This window comes from Lissotriton vulgaris, chromosome 7 (assembly GCF_964263255.1).
Source record: "Lissotriton vulgaris chromosome 7, aLisVul1.2, whole genome shotgun sequence".
Lineage (NCBI taxonomy): Eukaryota > Metazoa > Chordata > Amphibia > Caudata > Salamandridae > Lissotriton > Lissotriton vulgaris.
This window is the reverse complement of record NC_141695.1, coordinates 492,048,778-492,070,673: the sequence shown is the minus strand read 5'-3', so window position 1 is coordinate 492,070,673 and position 21,896 is coordinate 492,048,778. Positions and strand designations below refer to the sequence as shown.

Sequence of the window (21,896 nt, the reverse complement as noted above, 5' to 3'; positions counted from 1 at the left end):
TTGGAGGCATTGTACAAGCGTGTATTTGGTGTATATTGCAATTCACAGTATTGATTTTGTGTATAATGTATTAATGTCTGTATGTGTTTATTATTGTTTGATGACTGTTCCTTAGGTGACATACGAAATTTAATGTACGAAGTTTTTCTAGAAAAAGAAAAAAAGACTAAAATAAAATAGTCGTACCACCTAGAACTTCTTGGCTAGGTGTGATAAAAATTCAAAAAAACTAAACCTGTCTGGCCATTTTTCTGTGTAATATATTTGAGTGGTCTAAGCCAGTCAGAGATAGGACCCAAACCTTTCTGTTTCCCTGAGATGGCACAACGGCAGAGCAGCAGAACGGAGCAGGTGGCACCACCATCAATGGGCGTGGCAGCGGGCTGTAATAATGGGCTTGCAAGCAACCCGCGATACCTCGCGGTAACTCTTGGCGGTGGGGCAAGCACAATGACAGTGTCAGTGTCAGTGTCAGTGTCTGCAAAAACGGTGTCCTAATCCCTTCGCCTGGCCGGCCGACCAGCTGCTTGCCGCTCTCTGCTTGGCTCCTTCCCTTGTGTCCACAGATACTCTTCCAGTATCCATATCCCTACTATTTGGTAACACCTCTTACAAACCTCCACAGGTTCTCCACCAGAGGGTCTCAATCAGTACTCCAGTATTCTTGCGTTGGCCCTCGGGGACTCCCCTCCCCTCCCCTCCCCTCAGCCTCCAGTCCTCCCGGGACAGCTAAGGGCCTTCGGTATACAGGCAAGTCTGGACAACAATAAGGGCGTCTTAAACTGCCAGGAAATGGTAGGCGATCGTGGGGGCAGCCGAAGGCAACCAGGGGCAGGGAAGAAGTCAGAACCCAGGCCCGCACTCTGCAGTTCTGCCGCAGTACCACAGACCGCAGCGCTGTGCAGCAGCCCCTCCACTCACTCGGCTCCTCCTCCTCGCACGGCATCAACGAGCGATTAGTAACATGATTTAAATTATGTCGTCCACAAACATGCAGTTCTCACTGATTGGTGGAAACTACACGACATGGCGCTTCCAACATTGGTTGGGTTCTTATTTTGTATGGATCAACTGAGTAGTTCAATTGTGCCTTCTCAGAGATCCTTACACACCTTTTAACCTGAGATGTCTGTGGTAGTAGGGAATGTCCTCCTCAGATGAGTAGGTATACCCTATGTTTTGGTAATTCAAGCTTAAATGGATCTAATTCCTACTGTGTTAGCCGAACTCTGTAATTCATTTCTTGCATACATTCCACAAAACATCTCTGAGAACGGAGGATATACAGTCACTCAAAAATTATTACAAAATGGTCTTACAGTAGATGGCGGGGACATTACCTTCCTGGTAGAGCACACAAAGCATATGGAACAGGTGTTTTATTCTTGGGTTACATTACCAGCTGCAGATGATGCAACATGAGTATTTCACGAATACACTGAGAATGAAATAGTAGATGAATACACTCCATATGAGGCAATAGAAGTTCCTCTCACTTACCAAGAACATTTTTTATTTGTTTAAAGGTGCCCTCCCTAACACTATAGAAAACGTGAGACTGAGGGCCCACTCAGCAATGAGGGGGCAACATGGCCAGTCCTAGCCGGATAAACACTGCATCGCAGTATCAACAATTTGACCGCAGCCCAACTGCAGGGATTATACAATAATCTAGTAATAATATAGAGATACCCTACACAGTTTGTGATGAGCACATTAAAACTTACTCCTGATCAGGCTGTTCAAGCTGCACCACCACAATTGGTCGCACCAGGCATTAGCCCACAAACATTGAATGCAATTATGGGAAAGGTTCCCACCAAGAGAGAAGAGATTCCATATTGGATTGCACACAAAAAACAATCAGCTTGAATCAGAATTTTCCATACAGGCCTGCAGGAAAAAAATGAATATTGACAATTTGCTTGCCGATGGGGATTGCTTCCCCTGTAGAGGACTGTGCTACTTGAGGTACAGTCTTTTCTGCAGTATACACCAGAACACATGGTACCCCTTCATTGGCAGTTCTACCTGAAGAATTGAAACAGTCCAAAATGAGCAGGGAGCAGCCCCTGCCCTGGACTTAGGGATGAAACTGATGGGCAACTTTGCTGTAGTATCCGCCATAACGTTGAGTAACATTAAAGGGGAAACAGCAACGTTAGCCATACGCCAATGCTTAAGGGATTTGCCTCCTGCACAGCAAGAGTGCAAATTACCTAAATTATCAAGGACATTTATGCTACACTGGTTAGAGATAATTTGTGGGCCAGACCAGGGAAACCACAATTGAAAAGTAATACTGAAAAGGATAACTCTAAGCAAGCACCCTACTCTTCTGAAAAAAAGAAGTGGAACAATAATAAAAACAAAGATAAAATAGAATCACGGGGTGGGTCTCCTACACAGGAATCCACAGAGAAATGTTATGACTTGCGGAACCGTAATAATTTTAAACCATCAGAAAGTTATCAGGATACTGATACACATTTCTCTTGTTCCTTACAGGATTTATCCGATAAATGTTTGGCGAGAGGAAGACAGTCAGAGTGCAGATCAGAAGGGCCTGTGAAACTAAGGAAGGACTCACAACGCTCGCCTGACTACATTTTTAAGCAATAAGAAAAGCCTAACACATCTAAACCTCAATTCAAAAACAAGGTAACCGGACTTAAGGTCAGGCATGCCCTGGATATTGAGGACTTTGCTTGTGATCGGGGAATGAGCATTGACAGCGCGGCAGAAGTCACAATAGTTTGCTAGAAACTGTTGGATTGTCTGGTGGGAGTAGTACTGAGTATATCACAGTGGAAGCACCAGTCACTTCCACATTGCTTATACGAAGTCTAACTATGGTTGGAGGGGGGAGTGCCCATGTTTAATAATGCCCTCTTTTGGGAGGAGATCACTCAAGGATACAAGATTCTCTTGATCGAAAGAAATTGGCCACCTGACTTCATAATAAACTGGTCAACAAGTACAGAAACATTTTTTTTTTTTAAACAGATTTTATTTGTCACAGGTCACATATATTGCATAGTTCTGCAACCCGGAAACTACTGCACACATCAATCGACCAACAATAATGCCGTTGACTTTTACAACCAAACAATCCCCCCTCCAGCCCTCCCTCCGATTGCGTTTATGCCGCCACTAACAAAGGTTTACATGTCCAGAGTATCACACAGAGTCCATCAAACACCCTGCATATCCCACACTGAGGAAGGGTGTGGGTGGTGGTGAGGGAGCGCCATATTTGTTCTGTAGCTGAAGCCAGACGCCGCCATATTGGTGCGGGTCGTGGCGCCTGTTTAGTTTACTTCCGCCGGCCTACTTAAGGCCGAACCTGATCGGCGTCTCTCCCTGGCAAAAGGTGCCTAAAGGACAGGCTGCTTAGCTTAGCGCTTCAAAGGACTGCGCGTTTCGCGCTTCTGCGGTGATTTTAAGACTGCTGTTACAGCGCTTTAACTTTTTCTTTGTTTATAATTTAATTCAGACTGCTTTTATCTTGTTCGCTTTAGCGCTACTTGTGGCCCCTCACTCGCACATAAAAATTACCTAAGCACCGCTATTTTGCGGGTCCGGTTCTGGGGTGGTGAGGGAGCGCCATATTTGTTCTGTCGCTGAAGCCAGACGCCGCCATATTGGTGCGGGTCGTGGCGCCTGTTTAGTTTACTTCCGCCGGCCTACTTAAGGCGGAACCTGATCGGCGACTCTCCCTGGCAAAAGGTGCCTAAAGGACAGGCTGCTTAGCTTAGCGCTTCAAAGGACTGCGCGTTTCGCGCTTCTGCGGTGATTTTAAGACTGCTGTTAAAGCGCTTTAACTTTTTCTTTGTTTATAATTTAATTCAGACTGCTTTTATCTTGTTCGCTTTAGCGCTACTTGTGGCCCCTCACTCGCACGTAAAAATTACCTAAGCACCGCTATTTTGCGGGTCCGGTTCTGGGGTGGTGAGGGAGCGCCATATTTGTTCTGTCGCTGAAGCCAGACGCCGCCATATTGGTGCGGGTCGTGGCGCCTGTTTAGTTTACTTCCGCCGGCCTACTTAAGGCGGAACCTGATCGGCGACTCTCCCTGGCAAAAGGTGCCTAAAGGACAGGCTGCTTAGCTTAGCGCTTCAAAGGACTGCGCGTTTCTCGCTTCTGCGGTGATTTTAAGACTGCTGTTACAGCGCTTTAACTTTTTCTTTGTTTATAATTTAATTCAGACTGCTTTTATCTTGTTTGCTTTAGCGCTACTTGTGGCCCCTCACTCGCACGTAAAAATTACCTAAGCACCGCTATTTTGAGGGTCCGGTTCTGGGGTGGTGAGGGAGCGCCATATTTGTTCTGTAGCTGAAGCCAGACGCCGCCATATTGGTGCGGGTCGTGGCGCCTGTTTAGTTTACTTCCGCCGGCCTACTTAAGGCGGAACCTGATCGGCGACTCTCCCTGGCAAAAGGTGCCTAAAGGACAGGCTGCTTAGCTTAGCGCTTCAAAGGACTGCGCGTTTCGCGCTTCTGCGGTGATTTTAAGACTGCTGTTACAGCGCTTTAACTTTTTCTTTGTTTATAATTTAATTCAGACTGCTTTTATCTTGTTCGCTTTAGCGCTACTTGTGGCCCCTCACTCGCACGTAAAAATTACCTAAGCACCGCTATTTTGCGGGTCCGGTTCTGGGGTGGTGAGGGAGCGCCATATTTGTTCTGTAGCTGAAGCCAGACGCCGCCATATTGGTGCGGGTCGTGGCGCCTGTTTAGTTTACTTCCGCCGGCCTACTTAAAGCTCCACCCTTCTCAACGCGCAGCGGTGACGCGCAGGGTGGCGCCTTCTCTGTGCCTGAGTCCTGCCCGTCTGCGCCCGTCAGCGTTCCGGCAGCAGACGGGGCAGGACGGCCGGCTGGCATTTCTTCTTGGACGGTGCTCTACTCTTCTTGGCTTTGGCCATGTCGCTTTCCTACCCGTCGGAGACCCTCCTAATTCTTCGTCCTCCGGTAGGTCGCTGCCACTATGTTTTCCCTGGTAGCCGTGCCTTAAGAAAAGGTTGCACTGATTGCGGATGCCGTCTTCCCACACTCGATAAGCCCATATTGGCTCATCATCCGATCTCTACTGCTTGCCTACTTCTTAACACACGTTCCCTGGGCTGTCATGCGCTGGGCATATGGAACTTGCTTGATAATTCTAATATATCCTGCCTCTTTCTTACAGAAACATGGCTTAGTGACACCTCGGCCCCTGACTTAGTCAACGCCATCCCACCTAACTATTCCATCATTAGGAGGGATAGAATTTCTGGGCGTGGGGGCGGTGTGGCTATCATAGTCAACAACCAGCTGCACTGCACTACTTTCCCGATTGACAATATTCAGGATACCGAGGCCCTTGGCTACACACTTCATTTGTCACCCTCCCAGGCATGCACCGGCATCCTCTTATATAGAACGCCCGGTCCCTTAGGCTCTTTCCTGGATGAACTACAGGTAGCACTTTCAGTCCCATGTCTTAAATCGGAACACTGCATACTCCTAGGCGATCTAAACATACACATGGATGAGGCCACTAACCCTGACACAATGAAACTTATGGATGTCACCACAGCATTAGGACTAATACCATTCATTCATGATCCTACGCATAATAAGGGCCACACCCTGGACCAAGTCTTCTCTACCATCTCTATTAATTCACTTGCTCCACAGCCAGTATTATGGTCGGATCATTATCTAATCACCTTCGTCCTATCATGTGCCCCTCCTCCTAGATCAAATCCCACTACCTCTTCCAAACGTCTCTCCAGGCCTTTTCATCTGCTCTCAAATGAGATGCTACTGCAGGCCATGTCATGTTCACCCTGCACCCTGTCAGGTAATGTGGAAACCGATCTAGCTTATTTTACTGAGTGGCTTACGGCAAGACTGGCGGCTCTCGTGCCCGAGAAAGTCGCTAAATCTGGAAACAAACGACCCTCCGCCCCTTGGTTTACCTCTCAGCTTAGAGAAGCTCGCCAAAACTGCAAGAGAGCAGAAAGAGCCTGGAGGAAAGACTACAATCCTCTCGAGAAAGTAAAATTCAAAAACTTGACCAGATCCTACCACAAGTTGATATGGAATGGGAAAAAATCTTATCTTGAACGTCGTATTGATGAATCAGAGAACTCCTGTAAGGAAATCTTTAAAATTGTCAAGGACTTTACTTCTCCGTCCCTAGGCACTTCCATTCAGTCTCACTCAGAACCCTGGCTGATTGAACTGGCGCATTATTTTGTAGACAAGATAACATCCATCCAAGCCTCCCTTGCTGTTTACTCTAAACAACCTGAGGCTGTTTCCCTTGGTGCCCTCTCCTCTTCACAGCCCACTCTCTGGGAATTCCCTCAGCTGAGCCTTGCGTCCTCATTAGATCATCTGACAGGACTGAAGTCGGGCTCTCCTCTAGATCCCTGCCCTGTTTCTTGTCTCAACAAAATAGCCCCTGTGCTAAACGGCCTCATCAATTCCATTCTTAATTCCTCACTGTCTTCTGGTGTAGTCCCCCAGGCTTGGAAGAGTGCTCTCATTCTTCCACTTATAAAAAAACCAGCCCTGGATCCCATCGTTCATGCCAACTACAGGCCAATCTCTCTCCTCCCCGCTCTGGCGAAGGTGGCGGAAAGACATGTGCACAGAACAATCTCTGACTTCATCGAGAAGAACAATCTGTTGCACAACACTCAATCGGGGTTTCGTGCGAATTACAGCACAGAGACCGCGCTACTTGAAGTCACTACCGCCATCAGAGAGGTTTTGGATGCTGGAGGAAAGGCCATGTTGGTCATGTTGGACCTGTCGGCGGCGTTCGACACCGTTCCCCATGATACCCTCCTAATACGACTCTGGGATTGTGGTCTTCGGGGGACGGTGTTGAACTGGCTCAAATCATTTCTAGCCAGCCGTCGGCAAACGATCTGGGCACCACCTCACTCCGCCGCTATGGCACCTCTGGAAGTAGGGGTCCCCCAGGGGTCTATTCTTAGCCCCCTGCTCTTTAACATCTTTCTGGCCCCCCTTGCAGAGGTTGCGGAGTCGTTTGGCGCTCAGATCGTGTCTTACGCTGACGACACCCAGCTCTTGTTTACATATGACAAGAATGAGGTGTTCGATGGGATTCGCATCAGAGGCTGCCTAGAAGCAGTATTTGATTGGTTCAGACGACACGGCTTAAAATGCAACTCCGATAAGTCGGAGCTGCTTTTTTTTGGATGCGCCTCTGAACCAAACTGGAAAAGCTGGTGGCCACAAGACTTGTTTCCACCTGCAAACGCAAGTGTCAAGGCCAAAAATCTTGGTATCATTGTCGACAATGATTTAACCTTTGGGCCTCAAATATCCTGTCTTTCGGGGAAATGTTTCGGGATCCTTCGGATGCTCAGGAAATTTCTCCCCTTGATCTCTATTAACCATCGAAGGGTCATTGTTCAAGCACTTGTTGGGTCACGTTTAGACTACGCAAATGCCCTCTACCTAGGACTCCCCAAATATCTCGTGAGGAGACTTCAAGTAGTCCAAAATTCAGCTGCCCGGGCTATTTATGGGCTCCCTAGACGTGCTAGTGCCTCAGACCTGTTAAAAGAACTGCACTGGCTGTCTATAGCCAAAAGGGTCCTTTTCAAAAGTCTGACGCTGACCTACAAGGCCCTTCATGACTTAGGCCCTTGTTACATCAGGAAACGTCTTGCTTTTTACAAACCGAAAAGGGCCTTGCGATCTGCCTCCTTGTCCAAAATGGTCGTTCCGTCCATTAAGCGCATTAGACAAGGTGGGCGCTCTTTTCATTACCTGGCCCCCTGTGCCTGGAATGAGCTTCCCTTCTCTCTCAGACAGTCTCCTAGTCTGACGTCTTTCAGAAAGGCTCTAAAAACCTGGCTCTTTACCAGATAGTCCCGCCGTTCCTTATGTTTTGCAGTTATGTTGCCACTCCCTAAGGACTTCTTCGCCAAAGCGCCGGGACACTCCTTCTGGAGTAGCCATTGCGCTATAGAAGAATCCGATTAACATAACATAACACTCCACCCACCTATAAGACTGGCAAGAAAGCGACCCCCTCCGGCGGTGGGTCAAGTTCCAGCCCACGGTAATCCGCCCATCCTTTCCAAATCTTAAAATGTTTACGGGGGCATCCCCTGGCAATAAAGATCGGCAGCTCGAGCCCCATACAAAAGTCCATCCCATTCCTCCATGCAGGAAACACAAATTTCTATTCAAAGTCCTGAAAAGAACTCTGGTTACATCATCAATGTTATTGACTTCTCCTCTGACACATTGGAGCCACTTCCGCCCCAACGCCCCTGCCTTTTGAACTGAAGGTGCATGTTTTCAGTCTTTGGCTGAAAATATCAAACTTTGTTTCTCCATGGTTACACTTTTGGATTACAATTGCATTACTTGTCCTGGTCCTTTGGATTGGTTTGTGACAGTGTACTTTCTAATTCTGAATGGACATTGCATCCCACAACGCTCAGCAGTACACATGGTAAACTTGATTCTGAAACCACATGCATCATCACCTCGTGAACATTTCAGCTGTTCGAGTTCTGGATGGGATTGTGTGGGATAAGGTATCATTTTATTTGTATGGTCCCACTGAACTTTTACAAATTCCAAATTTCTTTCAATTATCACCCTTAGTAGTCTTTTGGATGATTGGGACATTGATGCATTCTATGAAATATTAACTGATCTAGAACATTCAACTGTGTTTTCGTCTGAAGAATTACATGATGGTAAGCTAACTTTTGATGAGATGTTTTGTTTTTAACATTACCCGTATTCCCTGTGACGTTTTAAATATTACACAATGTGAGTATTGCAACACCCCACCAAGGAGTAGTTGATAAGCATTTGCACAGACATTTGATTATGTTACTGGGTATGACATCCCTGACCCGGCCTCTTTTTATTATAGGCTTGCCACCGAAACCTGCAAAGAAAAATATGTTAACTGACACTAAGCTGATTCACTCTACTTCTTTCCTTTCCCAACTCTCTGAACAAGGTTTTGCAATAGATGTAAAGTCTATCTGGGGGTCTAAATTTTGGCAGGTTCAGGGAACTGAGCCTTTATTTAGGCCTGTTTAATACCACAACAAATAATTTTCCTGAACGAAACTGTGCAATAGACAACGTGTCTTGGCTTCGCCAACATAAAATATTTGAATCCATCATGGGTTCCCGCACACAATACATACATGCAATGAGGATACTATAGACAGCATGCTGTGTAACAGTAAGCATAACTCATCAGACCACAATTGAAAAGGATGGTTAAAGTGGCCATTAGACACAAACAGATGTTAGGTTCGATTCTTAGGTAACAGCAAGGGATTCACAGCAAATACGCCCAACATGTGATACGTGCAGACTGAACATTCTGCGTTGGTAACATCTTATAGTGTTGTGAAGTTGTGCCTTGATTCGCTAAAGACCTCAACACTGTCTCATGTACAACAGAAAACAGGAGGTCAAGGCACTAAAGACCTGCACCACTCAGCCTAGTGTATATTAGTTAGAACAGAAAAGTGGTGCTAAGAGCCAGGAACGTGACCTTTCTACGTCTCCACTAACTGGAAAAACCAAAAACAAGACCAATTTCCTAAATCCAGACTTCAGTTCACAATGCTGAGGTACACTTTACTCACTTCCGTTACTTATCATTCTGATGTACTTCAGTACCCAAGACGTACAGTAGTTGTGTGTTATCTTCTCTTCTTAAATTCTCTTCGTAAAAGCACTTCTCTTGCCATCAAATCTGTTGGTTTATGTTCATGTGGACTACCTAAATATATAACAGCCTTGAAGAAGTCCCGTTGGGACGAAACGCGCCACATCGGCTATGAATTCTGTGGTGTGCTTTTAAACAAAAGAACCATGAATAAAAGAATAAAGGAAGAATATAGTCTATTTGATTAATTTGGAAGACGCCATGCTAATGTTTAGTTATTGATTCTTGTGTATTACTGACATTTTTTGAAATTGTGCATGAAAATAGATGTGTGCTGAGCCAGTCCGCTCACTGTCTCAGGTACGACATCACTTGTCCCTTATGTCTGATAATCTGGAACTAAGGGACTTCTCATTGGGTCCTCGAAAACCACGGCAAAACACTTTCTTTAGGCCTTCTATAATGAGATATGGAAAATATCTCAATAGGAGGCTGCTGAAAGACTGCGGAAGACTGATAGGGCTAACTTAGAACAGGCTCTTGCAGTATTGGCCAACGGTATGACTGGATATATTCCTCGGAAACATTGAAACAATAGATGTCATACAGCAAGACGTGTGCATTACAACACGGACAGTCCCAACTTAAGTCAATTCTATTGTTGAGCAGGACACTACAGACACTGTATTATGCCCACGTCCAGTGGTATCACATTAACATCACAAATCTGTTTCACCTTACCACCTTTCAGAACAACAGATAGCTATGACACAGAAGGATGCAAAATACACGATGTTACATATTGAAAGACTGGAGAAATTACCATTTACAGTTGCAAAGGTAGCATCCTCGGATTGAATAATCCATGGGTACATTACACTACCAATCTCAACTTTTCACTTACAGTACTGTCTACAACACCATCAAGTGTGCAGATATGAAGGGTTAGGTGAAGGGTTTATACATGAACATTGGGATCTTCCTTTCAAATTCTGGTGTCGGAATCGGATACTGAACTTTTTTTCAGCGGTTCTGACTACTGGAATACTTGAAGTGGGTCCTTAGTATGCATAGATGTTTAGTTGCACAGAGTATGTGCACTTGCGAGTGTGCCCTAGACCTGTGCTAGGGGTCACAATTGGTTGAACCTTCGGACGTACACGTACAGGTGGACCCACTAAAGCCCCAATTGCATAGCAGTCCCTTGAGGATTTCATTGCTACCAGCCGTGTTCTATGAGAATCCCTGGGTTGCTTTCACACCTGGTGGTGTGGCTCTTGGCTCTGTCTCAACGGAATATCAATTGGCTGTCCTAGCTCCCGCAGAATGTGGCTGGTGCTGTGGAGTTTGGATGGGAACATACTTGTTCTATCAACCTACTCCGAGGTGTGTCTCTGGGATCATTGTCTTCAGACACTGGGAACAAAAATATTTTGTCTACCACTCGGAGCACATAAACAGCTGACTCTTCCATGTAGTGAGAACCTTTTTATTTGGCCTCATTTTAACTTCCAAATGTCTTTTAAATTGCTCTACATTTATTACTTTTATATATATATTTCTTAAGACATACTGACTTTCTTTATGCTTTGGGTCTCCAAATAAAAGCATTAGTACCCGTTTTAGCATTTTTATCATTATTTTAACATTTGACTTTTAGACATTTCTTTTACAACTGCTGTTGCATTTTTAGTAATAGGATTTGTTCTAGCTTTAGATAGCTCCTTAGCCAAGTTATGTCCTAGGAGTGGGTATGTGTCCCAGTTAGGCCTAGTAGGACACTTTACCACTTTCCACTTTTGACACACATTTGCATTTGTGATACTTTGGGTTTGTGTCCTAGAAAACACTGACCTTACTTACATGAATCAACTTCGCAAGAACACTATCATACTGCCTTGGCATTGTTTACAAGGCCTACACATGTTATACACATCTGTTGTTATTTACGTCCATATGGCAACACACTTATCTTAGAATACAAACAATGGCAGCTTGATCACAATCTCGGCCCAAAGCAAGGATGCCTCTTTCTACATATAAACATCTGTTTCCGGTCATTGTCAGAGGAGGTACTTCTGCTGACTTCATTCAGCATGTATGGATATGCTGAATGAAGCTTTTCTCCCAGCAGCTGACTGACATTTCCATGAGTGGTGTACAGTTCATGACCGAGACAGGGTCCTACATTCTTACCCACCAAGTATTGGGGTGTGGTTCATCCAGCAGGGGGTTTCTTGGTAGAACACACACACACACACACACCCTAGACCTATAGAAAATGGTTTTGCATAGTAGGAGTACGCAGAGTTGTTATATTATTGTATATGCTTGCATATATACATTGTTTCAGCACAATGGTGGAACTTTTTATTCTGTTCACTGTCCTGACACTTATTATAACTTGCATCCGCTTCTGTCTATTGATCATTGCAGCACATATTTTCTATACAAGAATCACTTCGATTCAATAAACATTGAAAACGTCCCATTGTGTATTCTGTGTATATTTCTGTGAGCAAAAGTGAGATCAAGTCTATGAGTTAACAATTCTAGGTCTGTCACCATGGTACCTGAGGGAACAGGGTTGTCATGTTCATTGGTTGCCAGAACTGTTCACTCCCTGTCTAGGGTAGGAGGGCTTATGGTGGCACTGTGAGCTAGCTGGTCCAAGGGAGCACATATTCTGTGGGGGAGCAAGGAATCAGTCTGGCACCATCTAAAGATTATGTCATCCACAAACGTGCAGTTCCTACTGATTATTGGAAACTACCCAAGAAGGTCATTGTAGGGCACTTCACAGGATATCATCATTCAGTTTCCATATGTGACTTTTGAGTCTGAAAATCCTACATTGTTCCCTCTGGAACAGCAAAGTCTTTAGGTTATCCATATGGGTGGTGTAGCGGGGTTTGTCTATAATAAACCCATCTGATTTCCTCATTGGTGTGTAGGTACGTTGAAAAATGTCTGGTCAGTTTTATGTTTAAATTTTTTGCATCCCACTGAGCTGTGGTGTTTAACCACCCTGGTTTTAACCTTGCGGGTAGTCATACCCACATACTGGAGTTTGCAGGGACAAGTGATAAGGCAGATGACCCCACTGGTGTTTCAATTTGTAAGGTTATGCAACACCCATGGGGTCCTAAGTCCTAGTTCCCCTGTCTGGGTCTTGCAGCCGGCCTGCCCTCCATCGTGGTCAGTCTAAACTTTGACGCTGCACCGGTCGCTCACGATCTCAAGTAACCTTTTGAGCGCTGGTGGATTCTAAGCACTGTTTTCACATTTAATCTTTAAAAAATGTTATCTCGACTTCTACTAATTGGATTTTTGTCATTTGGTCTTGTTTTAATCAGATAATATTCTCTATTTTTTCTAAACCTGTGTGGAGTCTTTTTGTGGTGTTTTCATTGAGTTACTGTAATTTAAGTGTTACACAAATACTTTACACATTGCCTTTTAAGTTAAGCATGACTGCTCTGTACCAAGCTACCAGAGGGTGAGCACAACTTAATTTAGGGTGTGTATCTGACTTACCTTGACTAGAGTAATGGTCCTTACTTGGACAGGGTGCAAACCTCTGCCAACTAGAGACCCCCTTTCTCACACTGTGTAATAGGATTTACCACTTCACTGCATTGAACTGCTGACTGTCGCACAAGTTAAGCATCCTCGCATATACTGTCTCCTGGTTCTAGCATGGCCTGTATCTTCCTACATACATTTGTGGGTTGCACAGCTAGGAGCAGCAACTTGAGACCATATCTCACTTCTGATTTCGGTCTAATCATACTTAAGGGATCCCTGCTGCTCCCTCTCACATCACTCCCACCTCACATAGACTGATTAACATTTCCAAGGTCTCTCCTGCCCCCCTCACCTCCTCTTTGGTCTCTTGCAATATTAGATTTTTTTCAGGGGGCAGACATTTACCCACCTTTCAGCAAGCAGCAGTGTTCTGCACAAGTAGCAAAGGTTGGCACCATCCATGCTGCCATCCCACGACTGAGACCTCATAAGAGGTTTCACACAATGAGATCCTTAGAGGCTGACAGATAGACCTGTACCTCTTTTACTGTATATATCTAGTGGCTCTCTTACCCCACAGAGTTGCCCACTACATGCACTCCATGATCCCTACTGATTGTATGCTTTTCACTATTATGGTGTGGCCTTTTGAGGCTTGAGAGTGAGCAGAACCCCTATGTTACGAGTAAGATTACTCCTCACTCTGCCACATCACTAGTGTGCACATTGGTGGAGGATAATTGTGTCACTTCTTTCACTCATGTCTTTGCACTTAATTTTAGCAGTAGACATTCATATTGTTGTCATGATCTTGAATGCTTTTAATTATTCTCTGTGTTTCCATTATTTAGTATGATGGTGGACCCCATAACTAAGGCATTGTGGGCCATCTTCCGTATCACCTGGTTTACTACCCTGAAGCCTTGATCAGGTTTTAGAATTCTTGTTGCAGAGTGACTGTACCACTTTGGTCTACCGTCTTGATGAATGCCCCTGAACACTATGTAGGCTCACTCCACCGCAGAAACATATTGACCTCGCATAGGTAGTATTCTTTCCTAACTCCCTGTTACTTCAAACTTCTTTTTAACGCTATCTGGGGGCACCAGAATACAACTGATATTCAACAAAAAGGAGATACTTTTACTCACCCCACTCTTTTTGTATACATATGATAGCACTCTGCCCCCGATTCAAACGTACCGTTCATCTAACCAAAAACTCAGCTCCCCTCAATTGGAGAGTTGTAGCCCACCCAAGGCACCATTCAGTGCAGGTATGAGGATGGAACCCAATGATGAAGCATGTCACTCTCGGGTGAGTTAAGTTCTTGTCCTACAGAAAGCATTCTCCTACAGACACCTGTAACTTCCTTCCTTTGTGTACCAGACGTACTTTGCATGTGCTTTATCAGTTAGGGAGTAGTACATGCCTGGTTGGGTTTCTTTCTCCCATCTGACCTGCTGTGTGCATTAATGCATTATAAGTATCATGGGGGATAGAGGGTGGGGTGCCATATTGTTTGTGTGAAAATAAAAACAAGCACTACTTTTTACATGCTCACATCTTCAAAATACCGTCTGCTGGTGTGTACACAAGTGACCAGCCGTTTGATCTGATGCCTAAAGCCAAATGTCCTCAGCGGTCGATGAGTGAAAGGGACTGTCCAAAAGCCCTTTTCTGTATCTATTATATACAGATGTATGTTGTTTAGTGTGATGACAATAACTCCTACCAAACAGCTAAAGCTACGTATAGACTAGACCTTAAAAGTAAATACAACAGCAGAAGATCATACTACATTTTAGAAAAAAACTGGCAAATTTTAAAAAATGTAACATAGTAACCACCTTTCTCGTTTGTCTAGTGCAACAAAATTCATCCATCAAATTACAGCCCCTGCCAGAGTATGAGCAAATCTATTATTAAACAAAAGTAGATTCACCTGAGTCATGAAGATCTTCGTTTTTATTTTTCTCTTTCAAAATCTTCAGGGAATACCGGTATTTTTCTTTGGATGTTTCCCGCCCAAGCACGCTGAGGTCGTAGGTGTCGATGATAACGAAACGAAACTTGGGGAAAGGACTGAAATGGTAAGCATAAACATCTTCACCATCATGGCGCAGAGTGGGAACTGTTTCGTCTTCTAGTTGTTTGGTACTGAGCTTTGAGGTGTTCAAATAGTCTCGGTTAAAGTTGTAAAACTCATGGTTCCCCCAAACATGGTGGAAGGGGGCTTTGCTTTTATCCATTTCTCCTAAAACAGTCTGAAGCGACAGGTGTGAAGATAGGTACCGTGCATTAAAGCCGTCTATGACGTCATCGAGCTGCAGGATGAAGCTTGGGAGAACAGGCTCCTTGTTCCACGCGTCAATCGCGCTCCTGAGCAGAGCCAGGCTGTGTCTACTCTGTAGTACCGCGTCTTCGTCTGCTGGAAGTTGCTGCCATCGTCTTTGTCCATATATTGGACGTCTGCTATGATTCCAAAAGTGAAGCATGGCCAGGGGCATCCTGCGTGGTCACTCGGTTCGGGATCCATAACCCTGCCAGCAGTCCCAAGACACCTAGAGAAAGTCGTATACAGACCGAATAAAACAGTAACCTCAGAAATAGGAAGACAAAAATGGCTAGTTCAGGGATATGGTATCTTATTATTCTATTTAACTGATATGTGTAGTCTCATTCGTACTTAGAGGTAGGCGAGTACATGAAGGCACGAGCCAGAGAGCTGGTACTGGGTCAGAGGCGCAGTTCTGTGACTCGCTAGCCAGTGGCGTAGCAAGGGGCACTAGCGTAACGAAAATTGAGGAGGCCTCCCTGCAAGGTACTTAGAGGGGCCCCCTCCGGGCTCTACCAGGAGCTCTCGGGTCAGAGTGCAGTGCCGAGGGGGCCCCCTGGAGCTTGGGACACCCCCACCGCGTGGGCTGCAGGGGCCTGTGTTACGCCTCTGATAAGGAGGGCGCGAGCCCTAACACAAGAAGGGAAAATACCCCCATCTGCTAGTTTGGTAGTAAAAAATCTGCAATGATTAGGGTAAAATGTGGCTCATCAAATCGTTGGGCTGCTGCACTATTCTCCTGCACTATTGGTAGCTAAGCCCCTATCTAAGCGAGCAGTGAACCTATAGCTGCTACGTCCCTTGCAACTCTCTCTTACACTATCCCATTATTCCCTTCTCTGGAGAGTGGAGGCTGAGCACGCTGCTGGTACTGATATTCTACAATCAAAATGCAAAAAAAGCCTATGGCACTGGCCACCCCCTGCTTTGTTGTTCGGGCACAAGTGCTATAAAAAGAAGTGGGGGGACTGGCCAAGTAAGACAATATGCAAATGACGTCACCACGTAGAGCTATAAAAGAAATAAAATAGTGCTACTTAAATTATGTGTGCAAATACTGGGACAGACTAACCCATCTCACAGTCTTACAGTGTCTGCATGTATATACAGGGACAGAACAAGGGTAAAAGCATGCCTTTCTTAAGTACCTGCGAAGAGAAGGCAAGCTGTGTGCCTTTGTTTCCCTCTGTGGCATTTACATTTAAATGTAAGGTCCCAGGCAAGCCCCAGTCAGCATACAAACAAAAGGAGGCCGGATGGCCCCTTAACTTTGGCCCAGCTGGAGGTGGAAACAAGCATTTACAATGCAATGGTCTCGGCATTATTAAAGGTAAAGCTATTGGCATTGCTCATGACATTTTGTTTATTTTTTTTATTTAAAACACATAAATAAATGGTATAGGTGAGCATTAGAGAGTAGTAGAGAATATTTGCGGACACAGAGACACACACACTCACAGACAGAGCCACGCACACACACAGACAGAGCCACCCACACATACAGATGATATCAACGACCACCTGATAGAGAGTTTCTAGTTCTATGCTCCAAAAACACCAAATAAACAGAGAGAAAAACATATCATGATTAGAAATATTTCATTATATTATCATATCAACAACAGAGGGCGTAACTGGCAAAGAGGCCCCAAACACCGATTTGTGTCTCTCACATGACCCACCTGCATCCCCGGCTCAAATTAATCATCGGATATGCGCAACAACAAAAATTCTGGGAAGAGCAGGCTTCACCCAGTTCCCCAGTTGAGTCTGTAGTCATAAAACACAATAGAATATTGTAATAGCAAAGTTAGGAGGCCGTTTGGCTAAATAGCATAAAAAATACAGAACCCCGCAATTGAGAAAACCAGTCTTCACACACCCTTGTATGCGAAAAGCAATAAGAGAGCAGTTACAGAAAGCCAGACCCAAATCCTAAGTTCCCGAGACCAGAAAGAATTTCCTACCCGAGTAAAAATGTTCAATAGGGTCACACGTTGAAAAGTTCTCGTTCAGGCAGTAAAATAACTCAGTTGTAATACGAATAATGACAGGCTGCAGGGAAACAGAGAAAAGGGGTCACAAACAGTAATCCATATGATAGTTCGATTACAACTTACAGGCAGTTGTCAGAGTAGTAACCCCAAAACCTCCTACCCGAGTCGATGTACTTGATAGGGTTCAAGGTTGTAGAGTTATTCGTTCATGTCAATGTACTTGATAAAGTTCAAGGTTGTAGAGTTTTCATTCAATTAGTACAATAGCTCAGATAAAACACGGATAGTGGAAGCTACATGGGAATAGACAGAAAGAATAACAGATAGTAATCAGTGTAAAGATTAGTCTAGGTCCTTCAGGGAATTGTCATAAAAGTGCCCCTTCCCAAACATTTCTAATGGTGAGATGGAGGCGCTGGGGACAGGGTCTAGTGACGTTGTCAGGTTGCTGGTAATTACCTTTAATATATTGACACAGAACCACAGCCTCTGTAGTGAAAGGTCAAAAGGGAACGTGTGTATTGCATCACGTTGGCACATAAGCTGCAATCTAGACTGAACAATACATAAGGATTACTGTGATATCTAAAATAGCCAAACAGAATAGTCACAAAGTTAAAGGTCAGTTCAAGAATGCCAAACGAATATAGATAACACTGCCAATCCCGGTCCTTCTTTTTACACTAAATCACCAGCGCATAAAGACTGAGTTTACCCCAGAAAACTACATGTCCCAGCATTCCCCTTCCAAAAGGCCATGTATTGAACATGCAATTTTTGTTAAAAAAGGGGCATACTCCTCAAAAAACTACATGTCCCAGCATTCCCCTACCAAGATGACATGTTTTGAAAGCATACTCCATACCAAATAACGCACATCCCGGTCGTCCCCGTCCAGTTGCCCCTCCGAGCCTCCGTGGCTCTGAATCCAGCAAAGGTGCGGCGTGAGTCTCTCGGGGCTCAGGAGGAGCCTCCGTGGCTCGAAATTGCAAATACCCAGAGCCTCGATAAAATAAAGCAGCCCACCTCCGTGGGAGTCCCGCTCGGGGGACTTGAAGTACGTAGATGCCCTTGGAACCTTCTCAGGTCTCTACAACCGTAATGCCCCCTGGGTGCTGCCACCGGACGATGGAGTGGCCCTCTACCATCCGGGGCCGCTCTTGCACTACTGCTGAGCCCCCCAGACGCCCACACTCACCGGTGTGCTGTAGCGGGGGCTCCTCTGCGGCGGCTCCCTTCACTGGCTGTGGGACCTCGTAGTTCTTGTGGCCGGACTCCTCTCTCTGGATGCGGAGTTCACGGGATCACGGAGGCGATGCAGCCTCTCAGTACGCCTCCAGCGTACTTGGAGACCCGGAGTGCGAGGTGTACTGGGCAGGTGATTGCAAGTCGGCTCGTCTCGTAGGGTGTACCGAGGCAAGTGCGGTGGCGTACGCCTCCGGCGAACTCCTGCCCGATCCTTGACACCATGATACGGGTGTCATATCCAAACGAGGAAAGCGAGAGCAGCCTCCCGGAGAGCTGCGGGCGAAGAGAGGGAGGGGGGGGGAGCAGGACGAATGAGAGCTTCGGAGGGAGGGGGGGGGGAGCGGGACGAAGGAGAGCTGCGGGCAGGCAGAGGTAGGGGGGTGGGAGCGGGACGAAGGAGAGCTGTGGGCGGAAGGAGGGGGGACGAGCAGAGCAGCTCTGGAAACCACCACCGTCTTTCTCCGAGGCAAAGCAGAAATGCCTCGGAGAAAGCATGGTAATTTTCGCATTCGGGGGTGTGTTTTACTGTCCTGAGTGACGGACGACGTCACGAGCTAAAGAACAGCAAAATGTACGCCCCCGAATCCGAAAGAGACAGGGCTAAATCGGAGTGACGGCTCTCTCCTCCAATGGCTGGCCTCCGTTCAGGAAGCCAGCCAATGGAGGAGAGACAGGGCAGGGAGGCGGGTTCTAAAGCCCTACTAAGTAACATTAAATCTCCGGACCGGAAGCTGCGCTTTGCGCAGCTTATAGGTCCCTCGACCTAAAAAGGCTCCCTCGATGCTTACACGTTGCTGCTGGGAATGGAAAGCAGGCAACGTGCAGGTGCTGCTGAACATGTCCCGGTGTCGGAAAATTACACCGGGACATTTCTGTGGGGCATCCACCCTCACCCTGTGAAAAGATTTGAGGATGCCGTGAACCTCCGTCTCGAGCCCTGCCTGTTGTCATCTGGGGGTTTGGAGAATGATGTTTTTGCGCACAAACGGGATGCATAAGAGCTAGGAAGGATGTCGAAACCTCTCCACTGGCTGGGGGCACTAACCTACACTAGGGAGCACAGGGCCTGGCGTACAAACAAAGGGCCTCATTTACGAGGCCACTAGCAGCACTTTTGCGCTCCCAGAGCGTCACTTTTGTGGACGCTCCAGAGGTGCACTGTGCCACAGTATATTAACAAAGCCACTCAAAGCCACTTTGTATGGCCTTGTAAATATGTGTCCCTTTCACACAGAACACTGTGTGAAAGCGGTGTTCCATGAGTGTTGATGTGGGTGTTCTCACTCAACACCCATGGAATCTGAAGCATTCCCAGATTTATGAGGAATCGTAAACCTGGGAATGTCATATTCCAACGTCACCCCAGGGGTGGCTTTAGGGAGGGGCAACAAGGAGAAATATCCTTATTTCTCTTTGTTTTTACCTCTTTTTGTGTGCTGAATTCTGCACAACACATAGAAAGAGGAAAACACCTTGTGATTGTTTTTAGTGCAGGAAGGTATCTCTTCCTGCACAAAAACAATCACCCCTACAATGCAGACACCCTTGCACCATGGCGCAAGGGTGCCTGCGTTGGCGCATGGCAGTCAATTGGGCGCTAGCGCAGGTGAAAAGGACAAGAATGTGCCCAATCTCATAGATGTGGCGTATTCCTGCCCTTTTCTTTTGACGCAGGGCAGCACAGCAAGATTCCTTGCGGCACTACCGTGTGCCAAAACCTCGTAATTGAGGCCCAAAGGAAGGGGCAATGGGGCATAGGGAGCAAGAGAGGAAGAAAGCAAGAGAAGGCGAAGAGACAGAAAGCTACAGGGACAGCTGGAGTAGTCAAGAAGCAAAGAGAGAAAGTGAAGCCTGAAAGAGACAGAGGAAATAGGGAAACAAACAAGCATTTGCAATTTTATTTATTTATTTATTTTATATGAAAGGTTTTATATAGCGCTGGCTAGACCCTTGGGTATCAGAGCGCTTTACAGGTGCAGAAGCCTTACAAGAAAATATAAACAATTGTTAGGGTATAGCATAAACAGTCAAATACAACCCCACAGCTTGAAATTAGATATAAAAAGGGATGGGCACAGCAATGTACAGGGTAAAGCATAAACAGTCAAATACAACACCACAACTTGATATTAAATATAAAAAGGGACGGGCACAGCAACATACATGAGAGGAGGGCATAAGGGTAAAACAAAAACAGTCAGTTACCTCACCACAAATGTTTTTAAATAAAAAGTGGTGGACAGGGCAATTAACATGGGAGGAGGGAAGAAGGAAGAGCAATTTTACAAAGGTAATAAAAGCACGCAGGTAGGACTCAACAATAGAGTGAGGTGGGGGACCAAAAGTCAGGGGGATTAAACATGATATGGACGGCAAGAAAAAATAAGTGGGGGAGAGTACTAGTGAGGAAAAGTAGGGCGAGTAAAGGAGAAGAGATGAGGGTAGTGATGGGAGGAGAATGATGGGGAAATGGGGAGGGGGTAGAATGGGGGACAAGTAACCATAAAGAGGGCGGCTGAATAAAGGGGGGGTCAAGAGAGAGAAGGGACAAAGGAAAAGGATCATTTATGCAGGGGGAGGTAGAGAGTAGGGTCAAAGGAGTGATTATGGACCAAAGTATTTGTTGAGGAGGTGGAATTTAAGGTCTTTTTTTAAAGCTGAGGTAGGAGGGGTTGCGGCGCATGTCCTTAGAGAGTGAGTTTCAGGTGTTCGGGCGGTCCCAGGGAAGGAGAGAGATTGGGTGGATTTCTTTTTAAACAGAGGGGGGATGAGAAGGAGAGTATTGGTGCTGCTCATCGGTCGGGAGAACCCTGCTTTGTTGAGTTTATTAGTAAGGTAGAGCGGGGTTTGTTGATGAAGAGCTTTGTGAGTAATGCATGCAGTCTTATAGAGGCATCTGCCTTAAATGGGTAGCCAGTTGAGGGCTTTGAGGAACGGTGAAATACAATCAAATCGTTTACAAACAGTGATGAGGCTGGCCGCAAAGTGGAGCACGGATATAATGGGAGCTATGTGAACTTTAGAGGTTCTGGTGAGGATGGCGTTGCCATAGTCAAGTTTGGAGAGAACTAGAGATTGGACAACCCATTTAAAGTCATCTAATGGAAT

At 45.8% G+C, this 21,896-nt stretch overlaps 1 pseudogene across 1 annotated transcript in view; it reads right to left on the bottom strand.

Moving 5' to 3' along the window:
- The window catches only part of LOC147701942 (manganese-dependent ADP-ribose/CDP-alcohol diphosphatase-like), a 103,534-nt pseudogene extending 86,228 nt beyond the window's left edge, over nucleotides 1–17,306 (bottom strand). Inside the window, exons 1-2 of the transcript XR_015297486.1 lie at nucleotides 17,226–17,306; nucleotides 15,151–15,769 (exon numbers count right to left, since the gene is read on the bottom strand). The product of XR_015297486.1 is annotated as a manganese-dependent ADP-ribose/CDP-alcohol diphosphatase-like (transcript). The remainder of the gene's footprint in view (nucleotides 1–15,150; nucleotides 15,770–17,225) is intronic.
- Nucleotides 17,307–21,896: the final 4,590 nt, after the last annotated feature.